A 12,346-nucleotide genomic window follows, 5' to 3' on the forward strand; every position below is an offset into this window, starting at 1 on the left:
ACCGCTGACTGCAGCACTGAATCATATAATCATAGTGCACCATCTGCAGCTGGCCAATCCCTCCATTCTGAATTTATAGTAAAATAATTTACAGCTGTTTGAACACCAGCTAGTGGTTTTCATTCAATTTTGCAAACAGAAATGTTTGCAAATTACTCGTGTTGCCTTTTGTTACCTAGTTTTTCAGTGTACTTCTCAGGAAAGCAGGATATTACTTTTTATTTAAATCTTCATAATTATTATTAGGACATATATGTTTGGCTGAAGTGAAGGGGGATATCACCAAAAGAGACATCAGAAATTAATTACAGTTGTAAATTAGATTCTTAACATTTTTCTGCTGAAAGCTAAAACATAGACACTAAATTAATATGAAACTGATAGATAATATGCATGTGATAATTGATAGAAAATATGTGTGTGTCTGTTTCTTCACTTATAGAGGAATTCTAGAGAAAGTAGGTAAGGCTACAGTACTTAGAAAAACTATAATTTGAAAAATTTGCAAAATATTTGGCATCTGAGAGATTTTAGTTACTCTATGTCACTCCCTTTCCAGAGCAGAAGGTGATCGCAGGGAATGCAGGAATGTTTGGTCCGAAAGGAAAGTAGTGTCAGAGAATAATTTTAAACAGGGATAAATGAAGTAGGTAAATGGGTGGGTACATGTGTAGAGTCAATATTATTTCACACATCTATAAGCTTCTGCTTATAGATAGTTTTGCCTACTCACAAAATTCATACTTTTTATTTATATTATATTCTAAATTTGATATCATATAGAATCTGGAAAGATACTGGAACTGGTCTAACAGGAAACATCAGGATTTCAGTCATTATACACAGGTTACATAGATATAGTATATTTAAAAAAGAATGATACAAAGATTTCTGTTTCCAGTGAAGATAAAGGGTAAATTTGGAGGGACCGGATTTACCTTCCATCTAAACAATATTTATGAAACAATTTTTAAGACTTCAAACATCAAGTAATAAAAGGTAGTAATTCCTTGAGAGATATGAAACATGTGATGAGACCTATGATTGCCATAGAGTTGCTAGGTCATAGTAAAGGGAGAGAAAACCCCGACAGAGCCTCGCAGCCTCTCTAAAGTTGAGAAGATAAAACTGGGAGTCTGAAGAGGCCACAGGAGTTAGAGTTCATGGGGCAGAGTAGGCAGAGTATCACAAAAGAGAGTGCTGCCTAGTGAGTGAGCCAGTTCCAGAGATCTACAGTCTTCCTTGAGTTTTCAGGGGAGTGCTGATCAGTGCATGAGTGGAGAAAATACCCAAGGATGAAGAAAGAACCACGAGAAAGAATTAGAGGCAATAATACCTGGGGCTTACACATGTGCCAGCCAGCGTGAGAAATCTCATAATTCATGGCTAAAGTACTGATAAGTGCTTTCCCTCATTAGTAGCAAAATCAACTCTAGACGAAATGTGGCTCTGGTTCTTCTTAATAACACCTACGAGTAAGACCAGAATGGATCAAAATTTTTCTAATTAACGTTCATCCCAGATCAAAGTTTAAGAATATTTATAGGAATATAAAAACATACAAGATCTAACAAGATAAAATTCATAGTGTCTTCCATTCAATTAAAAATCACTATCATACAAAGAAAGATTATAACCTACAAGGAGAAGAAAACCTATCAATAATAAAAACCAATCCAGATGTGATACAGAAGATATGATTATTAGACAAAGACTATAACTATATACCCTATGTTCAAGAAGCTGGAGTAAGGATTGGACATGTTAAGTAGAAACACAGAAGATATCAAAAAGGCCCAAATTGGGCTTCTGGACATATAAATTACAATGTTTGAAATTGAAAACTCATTGGATAGGATTAATGACAGATTAGAGGTTGTAGAAAAAAATGATCATTGAACTTGAAGACACAACAAATATGTTTTATATCCAAATGAAACACAGAGACAAAAATGACTGAAAAAATTAAAGAGAATTAGTGAGTGTTTGATATTTCTTATAAAGCAAGTCTGCTGGAGATGAAGAGAATTCTTTTAGTTTTCATCTGCTTCCCAAATGCCTTTATTTTGACTTCACTTTTACAGAATGTTTTGGCTGGATATAGATTACAGACTAACAGTTTTCCCCCCAGCAATTTAAAGATAACATTTCATTGTTTTGTTCCTTCTAATTTTTTTTTCTGATAAGAAGTCAACTGTCATTATTTTTCCTGGTATGAAACATTTCTTTGTTTTAACTTTCTTTCTTTTTTTAATTTAAGACAGTATTTTGCACTCCACCCAGGCTGAAGTGCAGTGGCACCATCTCAACCCACTTCAACTCTGCCTCCCGGGTCCAAGTGATTCTGCTGCCTCAGCCTCCCAAGTACCTGGGATTACAGGCACGCACCACCAGAACTGACTAATTTTGTATTTTTAGTAGAGACAGGATTTCATCATGTTGGCCAGGCTTGTCTCAAACTCCTGTCCTTTAATGACTCACCACACTACTTTCTACAATGGTTGAACTAATTTACACTCCCACCAACAGTGTAAAAGTGTTTTTATTTCTCCACATCCTCTCCAGCATCTGTTGTCTCCTGATTTTTTAATGATCACCATTCTAACTGGCGTGAGGTGGTATCTCAATGTGGTTTTGATTTGCATTCCTCTAATGACCAGTAACGATGAGCTTTTCTTCATGTGTTTGTGAACCAAAATCAAAAAAGAGCCCGCATAGCCAAGACAATCCTAAGCAAAAAACAAACAAACAAAAACAAAGCTGGAAGAATCACGCTACCTGACTTCAAACTATATTACATGGCTACTATAATCAAAACAGCATGGTACTGGTACCAAAACAGAGATATAGACCAATGGAACAGAACAGAGGCCTCAGAAGGAATGCCAAACAACTACTATCATCTGATCTTTGACAAACCTGACAAAAACAAGCAGTAGGGAAAGGATTCCCTATTTAATAAATGGTATTGGGAAAACTGGCTAGCCATATGCAGAAGGCTGAAACTGGATCCCTTCCTTATACCTTATACAAAAATTAACTCTAGATGGATTAAAGATTTAAACATGAGGCCTAACACCATAAAAACTGTAGAAGAAAACCTAGGCAACACCATCCAAGACATAGGCATGGGCAAGGACTTCATGACTAAAACACCAAAAGCAATGGCAACAAAAGCCAAAATAGACAAGTGGGATCTAATTAAACTTAAGAGCTTCTGCACAAAAAAAGAAACTATCAATGGAGTGAACTGGCAACCAAAAGAATGGGAAAGTTTTTTTTTTGCAATCTACCCATCAGACAAAGGGCTAATATCCAGAATCTACAGAGAACTTAAACAAATTTACAAGAAAAAAACCAAACAACCCCATCAAAAAGTGGGCAAAGTATATGAACAGACATTTTTCAAAAGAAGACATTTATGAAAATTCACTGTTTATTGAAGAAACTCTTTTCCCCATTGCAAGTTATTGATATCTTTGCTGAAAATTAATAGACAATAAATTGGTGGATTTATTCCTGGGCTCTCTATTCTGCTTCATTGGTCAAGGTGTCTATTTTTATGCCAGTGCCATGCTGTTTTAATTACTATAACTCTGTAGTAGATTTGGAAATAAGGTGGTGTGATGCTTCCTGCTTTGTTCTTTTCACTCAATATTGCTTTGGCTATTCAGAGTCTTTTGTGGTTTCATATAAATTTTAGGATTTTTTTTTCTATTTCAATGAAAAATATAATTGGAATTTGTATAGGGATATTTTGAATCTGTAGATCACTTTGGGTAGAATGGGAATTTTAAAAATATTAATTCTTCCAATCTATGAATATGGGATATCTTTTATTTTTTGTGTGCGTATTGTTCAATTTTCTTCATTAGTGTTATATAGTTTTCTGTGTTCAGATCTTTCACCTTCTTAGGTGAATATATACCTAAGTATTTTATTTATTTGGTGGCTGTTATAAATGGAATTTTTTTCTTGTTTTTTTTTTTTTTTTTTTACTTACAACTTCTTGTTAATGTATAAGAACATTACTGATTGCTATATGTTGACTTTGTATTCTGCAACTTTATTGAATTTATTAGTTTTAATAGTTTTTCTTGGCAGAGTCTTTAGGGTTTTCTATATTTTGCATAATCTATAAACAGGAATAATTTAACTTTTTTCTTTCTGATTTGGATGCCTGTAATTTTTTTTTCTTTTGTCTTGCTTGCTCTGTCTTTAAATTCCAGTACTATGTTGAACAGAAGTGTCAATAATGAATATTCTTGTCTTATTTCTGATCTTAGAGGAAAAACTTTCAACTTTTCACCATTGAATATGATGTTAGCTGTGGGTTTGTCATATATGGTCTTTATTATGTTGAGGTAGATTTCTTCTATATATCTCATTTATTGGGAGTTTTATCATGAACAGATGTTGAATTTTGTTTGTGCATTTTCTGCATTTATTGAGATGATTATAAGGTTTTTGTCCTTTATTCTGTTAATGTGTTATATCACATTTATTGTTTGATCATGGTGAATTATTCTGGTGTTGATGTTCTCTATTGCATTTTTCCTTTTATTCATTGTGATGTTTAGCTCCAGAATTTCTGTTTGTTTTTGTTTTATAATTTCAATCTTTTCAATAATTTTTAAATTTTGGTATTTTATTGTTTTCCTAATTTTATTGTATTACTTTTCTGTGTTTTCTTGAAGTTTATGGAATTTCCTTAAAATAATAATTTGAATTGTTAGGCAGTTTGAATATCTACATTTGGAGTTCATATATCTTCACTGGGGCAGTTACTGAAAACTGCATTCTTTTGATGGCGTTATGTCTCCTTTTTTTTTGTTTCTTCTTGCCTTCCATTGAAGTCTGTAGATTTGGTAGAGTATTCTCCTCATCCAAAAAATGGGCTAATTTTTCTGTGGAAAGATCTCTCCCTATAGGGGAGGTCTGAGGCTGTTTGTGTGCAGGGTACAGTGGTTTGCCACCAGTGAGGTCAAAACTGTGTATTCACCTCAACAGATGTGTCTGTTGAGGTCAATACTGATGAAGGTTACAGGCATCTTTGGTGGCCAATGGTGTGGATTTCCATTGCAGCAGATAAAATCATTGCAGTGTTCAATGGTAATGGCTGCTAAGGTTCTCCAATTTCTTTTTCTCTCACTGGGGAAGTTGTGGCTGAAGAGATTTCTCTTGACACTGGGTCTAGTTTGCAGTCCCACTCAGGTTGGCAGTGGCACTGGTGTCTAATGCATGGTACTCATGGAGTAGTCATGAAGTTGAGGCCTGAAGCATGAGCATACCTAGAGGGACTACGTTTCTGGAATCCAGTCTGGTAATGACACAGGTGTTTAGGGCTCAGGCATCCCTGGTCCCCTTTCAGTAACAGCATGTGATGTGTAGGTGCTTGTGCAGCAGCCATAGAGCTAAACATGGGAGTGCAGGCTTGTGGAAAGTTAATGTGGCTCTGTGGTCAAGGTAGAGCCAAGATCTCTGTGGTATCTAAGTCAGTACCTGGAATGAAAATATGTGCAGAGAGAGTTTGGCTCTGGGACCCAGAGTGCTAACTAGCTCAATATGTTTTATGGGAAGGGCACTTGTATGGTTGGGAGAGGTGTCAGCTTCTTGGGTGGTAGAGAAATGTGTAGCCACGTCTCCCTTTCTGTGGTTCCTAGACAAGAATAGTTGTTTGTTGCCTTGGTGGTAAAAGTAGCCAGTGTTCCATATGGAGCAGACTGTTAGGAAACTCAATGGTTCCTGCCATGCAGCTGATAGCAACAGCCCCTGTCTGTCTTCTTTGTTCCTTGCTCTCTCTTGGCATTTCAAGTATGCTGATTTCACCAGCAATCTTTTCTAAGTGGACATTCCTAATATTTTTGCTCCACTCTGTTGCCACAGACTCGTTAATGGGCCTTTCAGACTTCTCTGGGATATTTTGGTTTGTGGTTAGCTGTCTGTATTTGTTTCTTTGTAGGCAAACAAAGGCTGGTATCTCCTACTCTGCCATTTTGATTGATGTTTTGATATATGTATGTGAAAGTTTTTTTGGTTAGATTTATTTCACCACAGGCTGCAAATAATTTGGGAATGGGATCTATACCTTCTTTTTAGCTAGATTTGGGACCTGAGCATCTGAAGGATTTGTTTCCATTTTTTTGTTTTGCCTTCAGCCTTTCTCAGTCCCTGCTTGTCATCGTCTCAAAGGAATACTTACTAGCTATGCTGCCTTAGCCTCTACCAAAATCAACTATTGCATCAGTGGGGGCCCTGAGTGCCTAGGGAATTTCTTTCAAGTCTTTTGTGTTGCCTGAAGACTACAGAAATCCCTTTACATTTACATCTGAGGAGAGTTTCTCTTAGCTTTCCTGCCCGTCTTTTAGCCACAGGTCATCACTGCCTCTTACTCAGTGTAAAGCCCAGGGAGTTTATCTCTGTTCTTACGCCTTGCACTCAGGTTTCCTGAGATCCTGCACACTGTGTCTCACTCAGTGCAGCAAGTCTCTTCCAGTATTCCTGACCCTCTTCCACCAAAGGTAAGTGCCTGCTACCTTGCACTCAGAAGTTCAAGCTCTTGAAGATTTCTCTCAGCACTCCTAACCCAGCCCAATATTTCTCATGACTACTCTGTAAATGCCTCTGAAGTGTTGGCAAGTGGGCATACTCTCTGTTCTGGGGACTCCAAATCATCATGCCATCCCACACTTCATCAATAAAAATTTCTTAAATGTTAATCAGTTTTTCCATTTCCCATTTATCTGACAGCTTTCTCCCTTTTCCATTGATTCAAGAAAAATGACAGAAACTGTTAGGTTTCTTCACTCCAAAGAGTTTTGTAACTTTTTGGATTTTAAGTCAGTAAGTTTTATTCTTCATTCTTAGCACTCTGATAAATTTTCTTCAAACCATGATTTTACGTATTATCTGGCTTGTTACTGTTGTTAGATAGGGAATGACATTTTCTTGTGACTTTTTACATTCTAAGTAGAAGGTAATACTTGACAGTTTACATATAAATCATCATTTTCTCTTTCAACATATATATACACACACACACGTATATAACATATATACTATATATATACACACACTATACATAATATATATGCTATATATGTTGATTAAAAATATTTTGGAAGTCTTCTTTTAGACTATGTTGAAGTTATTCATCTTATTTTTTTGAATATCTTTGGTGGTAGAAAATCTTTCACTAATTCCAAAATTACATTTGCCCTAAAATAAGAGTGATATTCAAAACCAAGGTGATTAATTATGTTTGTTGTACAGTTGACTCTTGAACAACATGAGGGTTAGGGCTGATCCCCAGCACTTTTAAAAATCTTTCCCAAAAGTTTGCTACTAATAAGCTACTTTTGACCAGAAGGCTTACTGATAATATAAACTGTCAATTAACATATATTTTGTATATACATTTTGTCCTATATTCTTACAATATAAAAACTAGAGAAAACAAAATATTATTAAGAAAATCATAAGAAAGGGAAAATATATTTACTATCTATGAAGTGAAAAGGAATCATCATAAAATTCTTCATTGTCTTCATATTGAGTAGGCTGAGGATGAGGAAGAGGAAGGGTTGGTCTTGATGGCTTGGGGTAGCAGAGATGGAAGAAAATTCATGTATAAGTAGACCTGTGCAGTTTAAACCTATGTGGTTCACAGGTCAACCATGATGAAACAATTGGGGAGTGGAGAAGGAACAAATAAATCTGTAACTGATTGTGATCAATTATTCATAAACACCACTGTACTCAGACCAGCCGGGATGATTTATTTATGCTTCATTTAAAGATATTTTGAAGGCAATATTACACAGGCAATTCAAAATTGATTTTGAGTGATGGCAGCATTATTGGAATAAGAGAACTCTTCTGATGATGATTGTTTAATTATGAATAGTAAACAAAAAGCAAATATTTAGAAAACTGTAATTTTAAAATATATTTTTATTGCTCATGTATCCAGCCTTGAACATTTGTTGTTAAAATTACTTTAAAGTATTTCAGATTTTAGTCTTCCTTGTACTCTGAATAATCCAATACCAACTAATAAAATATGGTTTGCCATTTTATTGCTTTTTTTGTAAATGCAAAGAGAGATTAATTTGTTTTAGTTTACTTGAAAGTATATCATAGGCATCTTCACCTTATTAACAACTTATAGTGATTTCTCTTTTTTTATACCACAGCTGATAGATGTGTTTTAACAAAAAGAAAAAAAGCACCTTTAATCAGAAGGTCTGATTAAATTCAATATTAACTCATATTCTTAAAAATATTTTGGAAAAGTCAACAAGATACATCACAGAAAGCCAGGCTGCTGCTGACAATTCTTTGGTGGAAAAGTAACTTGCACACTTATCCAAGCTGCCTAAATGATTATCAAGACAAGTTTTTTTTAAAAAAATAGATTTTAACATATACTAAAGAAACCATACAGATATTCCCTAACAAAACAAAACTTTAACAATGAAGTTAAAGTATGTAGCAAAACCCAAATATGAAAATACACATGAATAATTTATAAAATAAGCCTTTAAATTCTTAGAAAACTAAAATGGGGAGACCTTACTGAAGGGTAACATACATAAAATGAGGACTAATAGCAAGAAACAATCCTTAACATTGTCCCAATGACTGAATAAACCTCAAAAAGACTGCTTAGGAAAATGATTAACATGTAGTTTTTCTTTTTTCCTAGCCAATTCAGTTTTACTTAGATATATCTGATCACCAATCAATACATATATAGATTATTTTTTTTTCTACTCAACTACTACCATTTTTTTTCTTTTTCATCTTTTCTCTAATTTTTCCTTTGGTTTGATCAGTTGAACTCAAAAGTTTTGGTACCTAAAATGAGTATTAACATTTATGGGAATAGCACTTCAGAAGTGCAATCCTAGAAAAGGCAAATTTTTAACAGAGGTGGCTTGACAAAGTTAAGCTTCCATTCTCAATATGCCAATGTCTCCCATGTTAATCACAAGGTTAATGGCTGCTCTTGGCTAGATTACATGACCCTGCATGATACTGGAATGCTTCTTGGTGAGGTACTGCAGAGCTATGTGCACACACACCCATGTAGGCTTTCAATAAATGCAAAGCATCATTTTAAACCATTTCAGTAGAATAAATAAAAAAAAAATATTTCTATTGGCTTGCTTTGCTTCTTGAGCAGGCTTGGAGTGCCGTTGGTTATATAGAAGACACAACAGTTAGTTACCGGCTACTCCAAGCTCTTTAGACTTCCGCATTTCCTGTTCTTCAAACCTCAGCATGTTTTGGTTTTGCAGTGATTTTGGTATTTTTCATTAGCATTGCCACTGTCATGGGGCCAACACCTCCAGGAACTAGAGTGATATAACTGGCTTTTTGCATAACTCCTTTAAAATCCACATTTCCAACAACTTAGGTTTAGCAGTTATAGGATCTTGAACTATATCTATTCCCACATCAATAACCATTGCTCCTTCCTTGATCATATTTGCTGTGATCAGATTTGGAATGCCTGCAATGAATATTACAATATCTGCAAGAATTTTATGTTTCTTCAACTCCTCTTTGGGAGTATATCAATGAGATATTGTAACAGTGGCATCACCTCTGTGACGTTCATGTACCCCATCTGCGTGCAGTGATATTGCAATGGGCATTCCAACAAAATTTTTGACCTTCCAGCCACAGCCATAGTCTTTCCTAGGGTTGGAATGCCAGTTTGCTTAATTATTTCCCAGACACCCCATGGAGTAGCTGATACATGGAATACTGGTCCAGATATATTCACCCTACATTAATTACATGAAACCCATCAACATCTTTATCTGGAGAAACAGCATCGCAGAGCTTTCTCTCAGTGTGCTCTGGAAGAGGCAGCTGAACAAGGAGGCCATCTACATTATCATCGTTATTCAGTTTATTGGTTAAATTCAACAATTCTTTCTCTGAAATTCAAGCTGGTTTCACAATGTTCTAATTTTGTTGATTCCCACATCTGCAGCTGCCCTGATTTTGTTGAGGACACAGGAGTGACTTGCAGGATTCTCATCAACCAGAGCCACGCTCAGGCATGGCTGTTTGTTGCCAGAGGCCATCTACTATTCTGCCTCCTGCCACACTTCCTGCTTGATCTGCTGGGCGAGTTTCCGGACAACAGGTTCATTTAGTTGGGAATGGGCTCTTCCCAACCATAGCCACACTCAGGTGTTTTGTTCCCAGAGACCATCTACTCTTCCACCTCCTGCCACACTTCCTGCTTGATCCGCTGGGCGAGTTTCCTGACAACAGCTTAATTTAGTTGGGAATGGGCTCTTCCCAACCGTAGCCACACTCAGGTGTGGCCATTTGTTCCCAGAGACCATCTACGCTTCCACCTCCTGCCACACTTCCTGCTTGATCCGCTGGGCCAGTTTTCTGACAACGGCTTCATTTAGTTGGCAACGGGCTCGTCCCAAGAACTCCACTGCTTCTTCCAAAGCTGATAGAGCAAAAGTGAGTATCTGATGTCAAGGGCGACAATTTTGAGGTTAGCCAGCTGTCCAGTTGGTGCAAAAGCTTAGCTCACTCGAGCAGTTGAGAGTTACCGGAAGCGATAAGAGCTTGTCCCTGAGGGAGTGCAAAAGAACTGCCGCTAGGTGGAAAGGGCGAGGGTGGAGGCGGCAGCTCTGAGCTGACTGGAGCTCCGGGGAGGCCAACGCTGACTTGAGGGAAGTCCCAGCCATAGCCTGCGCCAATGCCCACTCTGGACTGACAGTGATTTCAAATAAAATTTTGTTGAAGGAAGATAGATACGTTCATTTATGGAAATGCAGGTAGAATTTTTTTACAAAATTCAAGTACCACATTAAAGTAATATTAATGGGATTAGCTGTGACATAGTCTCCCAGCAGGAGACAACATGCTGGGAATCAGAAGCACCTGGGCAAATGCTTTTCAATTTTTTTTGCCTTTGTGTCCCAGCCTGGTTAAAGTTCTGAAAAACATTCATTTTAAACTAAATTTCAACTAGTTATGAAATGATTAAACACTTTTTAAAAAATATTCTGACTTGGTGCTTAAGTATTCGATTTTTTTCTGTACATATCGAAATTTAAGAACATATAATAATAATGAATTATTGCAAAGTTACCACCTTCTATGTAAAATGTTTTTTTAATTGTTGAAAGTGATTTCTCTTGAATTTGATTGACATCCTCATGTTTTCAGAATTGCAGGATTTGTTGCACAAAACCACAGTTCACAGTATTCTTACATTTTATAATTTTACAAATGCCTGTTATGTTCCCATGGAAACTTTCAGTTTTTATCTTCTAGATATGTTTAAAGCTTGTAATTTGTATGGAAGCATTTTTTATCCATAAAGTTCCAATCCAACAAATGTATTGTTTTTCTCAGTGCAAGCTCCTTTGCAAATTGTTTTGTCCCTGTCTTATTTTGGGTACTCTTCTTTTGGTATTTTACAGTCGTCATATATTTGTTGACATATGGTCAGATAGAGCAACCCAGGCTTGGTGCCCCTTAGCAGAATCCTGCACTTTTGTCTCCTTTATTAATACCTAAGCTTCTTTTTCCATTAACCCTTTCCTTTTCTTACTCTGAAACATATACATTTCCAGAAGAGTTCATAAAAATATATTTGTAGTTTAATGAGTAATGTAGTTTGTTTATAAAACAAACTCTTGCGTAACCTAAGTCAAAAAATAAAAATGGCAGCATTCCAAAACACATACTCAGTCTATTCATGGCGTTCTCCCTAATTACACTTCTATCCCTCCACCCTGGAGGTATCCCCATGTCTTAATCCATTTTGTGCTGATAGAATATCTCAGACTAGGTAATTTATAATGAATAGAAATTTATTGGTTCATGTTTCTGGAGGTAATCCAAACTATAATATTTGGCTGTATTGTTTTCTTTTTAATATACTCTCCCATTATATGAATATTTCATAATTCATACATGCTACTGTAAGTGAACATTTAAGATGTTGGCAGTTTTTGGTTACTGTAAGCAATGCTGTTACAAATGCATGTGTGTGAATGTATTTAGGGTAAATAGTGAGTAGCACACCTTAACATTTTCCTGGTGAAACAACTCTTGGATTTTAATACCCAAACTTTAGAATGTAGGTGTCTGCAATATACTTACTTGCTGATGTCTTACAAAAAAACTGTATATTCATGCCCCCAAAGCTCAATACTTCATTTTAAACAAAACAATGTGTGTGTGTGTGAAACAAAACAATGTGTGTGTGTGTGTGTGTGTGTGTGTATTGTGGAAAAAGAAGGTGGGAATAAGGGTGAAATCTGAAGTTCTATTTTAAATAAAATTAAGTGTAAAT

At 35.9% G+C, this 12,346-nt stretch overlaps 1 pseudogene; it reads right to left on the reverse strand.

Moving 5' to 3' along the window:
• Positions 1–9,224: 9,224 nt before the first annotated feature.
• Positions 9,225–10,727, reverse strand: LOC105705534 (bifunctional methylenetetrahydrofolate dehydrogenase/cyclohydrolase, mitochondrial-like; annotated as a pseudogene).
• Between the last annotated feature and the right edge of the window lie 1,619 nt (positions 10,728–12,346).

Source organism: Aotus nancymaae, unplaced genomic scaffold (genome assembly GCF_030222135.1).
Source record: "Aotus nancymaae isolate 86718 unplaced genomic scaffold, 86718_ANA_hifiasm-v0.15.2.pri h1tg000014l, whole genome shotgun sequence".
NCBI classification, from domain to species: Eukaryota; Metazoa; Chordata; class Mammalia; order Primates; family Aotidae; genus Aotus; species Aotus nancymaae.